The following is a 5,923-nucleotide window of genomic DNA, read 5'->3' on the forward strand; positions in this document are numbered from 1 at the left end:
TGTGTTCCTTTGCTAATAAACCCTATTTTGATGGAGTTTTAGCTGTGCCTCGGTGCCTCATCGTCCATTCGCTCATTCTTCGCCAACTTTTTACCTATCAATAGACTTCTCCTGAAGCCTCTGCCTAGAGGGAGCGGACTACAGTGGCTCAGCTAGGAGGGAACTATTCAAGGAAGCCTCTAAAAACCTGTAGGGCAGAGAGTGGGACTAAGGAGGGAAGCAGCAGGAGCGCTGGACCAGATGCTCTGAGATGGGTGGGGTCAATGGGTTGGAGGGGATTTTGGAAGTTAGGAGGAGGGGCTGAAGGGAGAGGTGGCCCCTCTGACTGCAGCACAGAGAAGAGACTGAGCATAGCAGTGGTGCCTGCAGGGGAGGGCTGTCAGGGCCTGGGCCTGGGCTCAGGGTGGGTGGTGATGGTGAAAATGCACAAGGTGTTTCTTGGACAAATGACTAGGGTTTGGTAAACAGGGGAGGAGCTCCAAGCTTGAGCCCCACAGAAACAGGAGGAAGGACCAAAGAGGGAAGTACAGCCTGTTCCTGAACCACCGCATTGGTGGTGAGGAACTTGGTTCTCTCCCAAGCCCCTGCACTCCCCAGCTAGGTGAAAGGACCAGGATAGGCCCACAGTGAGAACAGTAGCTAACTCTAACAGAGTACTCCACAGGGGCCAGGAATGTCCTTTGACAAATGTCCCTGTTGTTTCCTGACAGCAGGAGGCCTTTGCCCATCTCCATTTTAGAGGAAAGGTGAGTCATTTGCCTGGGGCTTCTGCTACTAGAAAGGGATGAGCTAGCTTCCTTCCCAGCCCTGAGAGGCCGAAGTCAGGACCCCGAGTCCCACCCACTGTGGAAGTTATGTCTTAGTGTCTCAGGGTCCCTGGGGTTAAGTGGGGCTAAAGACAGCTCCTTCATTGAGCCAAGAGGCTCTTTGTGTGGTGTGAGATGCCGAGTAAGTTCTGTGTCTCTTCCCTTTCTCTTGAGCAAAGAGCAACGTTTCCTGCCAGGAGCCTTGTAAATATTTCAGTGGTGTCTCTGTAGTGTGTGAAGTTTGTTCACAGCTTGCAGACCAGGAGGCAACCCAGGACTTGTTGCAAGTGTCTGATCAGCACATTGTTGTTGTTGTTTTTTTTTTATAAAAGACCTTTGTACAGAACAGCTGAAGGTCACCAGTGTGAGGCAGATTTATAGACTTTTTCTGGTTCAAGGCCAGATGACTTGACCCAGGGTCCCATTTTACAAATAGGGCCACAGTCAACGCCCACTGTTCCTGGGTTTCCCCACCTGTAAGTTCATACCCAAGCATGGGCCAAGCATTCTGTCACATAGGGGACTTGGACTTGGGGACTGTGCCCACAGGGGGAAAAAAAAAAAAAAAAAAGAAAAAGAACAGGCTGTGTCAGAATTGAGGGCAAACTGACCCGGGTGTGTGAATCCAGGAAACTTGGCCTCCCAAGGGTGGACCTAGGTACACATAACCTCCCCAGAGGCAGGGAGGGGAGGTTCAGGGAGGGGAGGCAGGGGAAGCCAAATGTGAAGCCTGGAGAGCATGACCTCTCAAGGTGTCCTCCCACTTGATGTGGGTGTTGCAGGAGGAAGTGGCTTGACTGGGTCCACAAGAGGGAGCATATGGATCAGTTGAAAGAAATCAAATGAAGGGGCTGGAGAGATGGCCCATTGGGCAAGAGCACTTGCTCTGCACGTGTGAGAAGCTCTAGCAGCCACATAAAAAGCCAGACACTGGGGCTGGAGAGATGGCTCAGCGATTAAGAACACTGGCAGGTCTTCCGGAGGACCTAGGTTTGATTCCCAGCACCCACATGGCAGTTAATAATTATTTGTAATTCCAGCTCCAGGGGATCTGACGCCCTCTTCTGGTCTCTGCAGGGCAATGCATGTAGGTGGTGTACTTACATATATGCAGGCAAAACTCCCATACACATAAAATAAAAAAAATTAATAAAATATTTTTTAAAAAGCCAGGCATAACTGTGTGTGTGCCTATAACCCCAGCTTTGGGAGGCAGAGAAAGGAGGATTCTAAGAACTCACTGGCCGGCCAGCCTAGACTGAGGTGAGCTTCCAGTTCAGCGAGAGACCCTGTCTCAAGGCAATAATGAAGAGATTGGTAAAGACACTTGATGTCCTGTGCTGGCCTTTCTATATGCACACGAGCACACACACCCACACACTCACAGGCAGGCACCACACATACACTACACACATAATACAACACACACAAATAAATTAAATAACTTAGAAGAGGAGGAGGTTTGACTACAGAGCCCTGAGGCAGCCAGCTCAGCTGGAGCCTTTGAGCTGTTCGCCTCTCACCCAGCCCGTGGTATGAGGCTGTTTAGGTGACAAGCATGTGGTCATCAGAGTCCAAACCACATTCTTAGATGCTGTGGAGGGGCCGGCAAGTGAGCAAAGGCACTTGTTGCACAGCGTTGATGACCTGAATTCAATCCTTGGAACCCACTAAGAAATGCCAGATGTGGTAGCTCCCACCTGTAATCCCAGCGCTACGAATGGGTAGGGGAGGGGAATCCACAGGGAAGCTCACCTACACAGTGCACTGGCAGAACAGCAAGATAGACCCTGCCTCCAAACCAGGTGGAAGGAGAGACACCGACTCTTGACAACTTGTCCTCTGACTCTATGCATGCACTGTGGCACAATAAATAAATAATATGTAAAATTATCCAGAGGAGGAGGGAAACAGGCCTAAGCCAAACTCAGTCCTGCGCAGGCTGGAGTAAGAGCATAGCAGGTGACAGAGAGCAGTGACCTCCTTTTATATATTAAATATATATTGCTTTTTTCCAATTAAATAAATACTCAATACATGCTCATAATTTTAAGAATTTTAAAGGGTTGGAAGTATAGTTCAGTGGTACACACTTGTATGACATGTACAAGGCCCTGGGTTCAATTCCCAACAAAAGGATGTAACTTTTTTTCAATTTATTTTCATTTTATGTATATGAGTGTTCTGCCTGCATGTATGTAAGTACACCTATGCCATGTAACACTTGATGGGGCAGGGGTAGGGGTGGGGGCAGAAGAGGGTGTCAGAGGCCCTGGAACTGGAGTCATGGGTAGTTGTTAGCTGCCGTAGGGGTGCTGGGAACCGAACTTGGGTCCTCTGTGAGAGCAGCTACTTCTCTTAACTGCCGAGCCATCTCTCCAGCCTTGTGGGTGTAAATTGTTTAAAGAAAATGTAGAAAACTAAAATAAAGAAAATAGTTACTCAGTTCTAAAACCCAGAGCAAAACACAGGTGTTCTGCCTTCTGCCTCCTGGTCTTTCCTCTCTGTTGTGACGCTTCCCCTGTCTCTGAAGGTTGTAGGTAAAGCATTTTGTAGGTAAAGCTTTGGCAGATGCGGTTGAAGGATTCAAAATGGAGGTGACAACTGAGATGGGTGGGTAGAGCCCACAAGCAGAAGGCACCCTTAAGGTCCCTGGATTCCCAGCCCCTCAGCTCTCAGCCTGGGTTCTGGCCTGGTGCCCCAGGCCGAGGTTCTGGGCAGGGACAGTAGGCTCATCACCCTTCTTCCTGGCAAAGTCTCTCAGGGAGATGAGGACTGTTTCTTGGACAATGGAGTTGAGTTTCCAGCTCCAAACCCAAGCACACTTCATCAGCACATTCCAGGCTGATGAAGGTATGTGCTGCCCAAAGTGTGACATCTACCAGCCACATGAAGCTGTTGAGCACTTCACTGTGACTAGTCCAAATTGAGACGTGCTATAAATGTAAAATACACACTGCACTTTAAAGACACTGAACAGCAAACACAGAGTACTTTATTCATAACTTTTTATATTGATTACATGTTGAAGGGATAATATTTCAGGTATATTGGGTTAAATAAAATATATTGCCAAAATTGATTTTACTTGCTCTTCTTACTTTTCCAATGTGGCTGTTAAAGCCATCTAAGTTGTGTCTCATATCTCCTATTGAACCGAGCTGATTTAAATTACACCAATTCCCCTCTGCCCATTCCTTTTAGAGGAAACTCAGAGAGAGAAGTGGGAGACTCTTGGCCTGTGATGCAATGGAATTAAATCTGTCCAGATCAGACCAGAGTGGGGTGGTATAGAAGCTGGGGCGTAGCCAAGCCCAGTGGCCCCTGAGAAAAGGAGAGAGGGGCTGGCATTCTTCTCTTCTGCCCTCATATTTCTTTGTTCATGTGGCTGCGTCCCCTAGGCTGTGACAACCTTAGCAGGACCATGCTTCATTCATTCAGTATTTGTAGGGCCAAGTACAGTGCATGCTGCAGGGTTCAGAAACGTGCACACAATCAATGGTGAAGTGAGGGACGTGAACCCTAACCCACACAACAAGGACTGCTGAGATGCCAGAACTGTAGACTCAGGTGGCTCCAAGGCTCACAATATTTGCAGATTTTAATCCTTGAATCCTGGTGGTCATCCCCAGAAGCAAGGAGGCCAAATTCTACACCCATGAATATATTTCTCGGCTGGAAACAACTGAGAGCAGGCAGTGAGGGAGCCCCGAGGTCACTGCATCAATTTCACCTCTGCCTTCTGCAGAGGAGCTGCTGACCCATTCCTGCAGTCAGCCTTAGAGCACCAACCTGGACCTTCAAAAATGCACTCACCTGAGAGAATGTGCAGGAGGTGGCCTATGCTTAGGTCAGGGTGATGAAGGCTGTGCCAGTAGCCAGGCAGAAGGAAGCCCTCAGAAGCCCCAGCTTGGCACACTCTGCCCCCACTTCAAGCTGGGGCCCCACCCTCACCTAGTTCATAGGTCAGTGACTTTCAGGAGCCATCTCCTCACACACCTTGGCTCTCGAGGTGGGGTCCCACTGGTAAGTTCCCATGGTCTGCACCCTCAGCCAGCCTCTTCTTGTCATCAGCATCAGAGACACGGCCCAAAAGCTATCACCAGCCCAAGGAGTTCCCTCCCCCTTTAGGGACCTCTGCTCAGGTAAAGCCAGATGGTTGGCTATACTGCAAAAAGAATTTAAAGACCGGTCAGAGTGAAAAAAAGGTAGTGAGTTTATTATATATTTTTATTTTATTTTATTTATTTATTTGTTCATTTATTCATTTATTTATTTATTTTGTATGTGTGTATTGCCTGCATGTAGGTAAGTGCACCTGTGTCATGCAATGCATGAGGAGGACAGAAGAGGATGTCAGATCTCCTGGAACTGGAGTTATGGACAGTTGTTAGCTGCCATGTGGGTGCTGGGACTTGAACCCAGGTCTTCTGCAAGAACAACCAGTGTTCTTAACCACTGAGCCATCTCTCCAGCCTGAGTTTATTATATTTTTAAGGAATTACAATTTAGGAATGAGAGAGAAGGTACCACTATGCTAAAACTCAGGGTTATAGATTTTCAGTGGTAAGTAAGCACAGTTAATCTGTTGTTTCTAACATCTTTGCTTGAGATGAGATGTCTTTAGGAAAGTATACAGGATCTCTAGGCAAATTTTGCTTTAACAGTTATGTTGAAGTTTCTTGGCTCTCAGCCTAAAAGAAACTAAATCCCAAGAAAAGGGTTTCTTTACTTCCCATGTCCCCTAATTTTTCGTGTCTTTATCCTGCCTCATTCTACCCAGTAATGGGCAAGGCAGGGATGCAGTAGGGCCAGGAGGGCATGTGAGGACAGACAGCATGCCACAACGGTAGCATGGCTACATGGGTGAGTGGTTAGCTCTGTAGCCTGCTGAAGCATGCTAGTCCAGGACTCTGCAGATGCAACACCCAGCTTCAGAGCTCAGCGAGGCAGATTTTAGTTTCTTTAACTTTAAAATGGGCACAAGAGTCCAGGAAGATGGCTTAGCAGGTAAAAGCATTTTCAGCACAAGCCTGATTCCTGGAACCCACAAGAAAAAGCCAGAAATGGTGGCACACGTCTATAATCCCAGTGCTCCTGTGGAGGGAGGGGAGGCA

Source organism: Nannospalax galili, unplaced genomic scaffold, assembly GCF_000622305.1.
Source record: "Nannospalax galili isolate Female #2095 unplaced genomic scaffold, S.galili_v1.0 scaffold1224, whole genome shotgun sequence".
Classification (NCBI taxonomy): Eukaryota; Metazoa; Chordata; class Mammalia; order Rodentia; family Spalacidae; genus Nannospalax; species Nannospalax galili.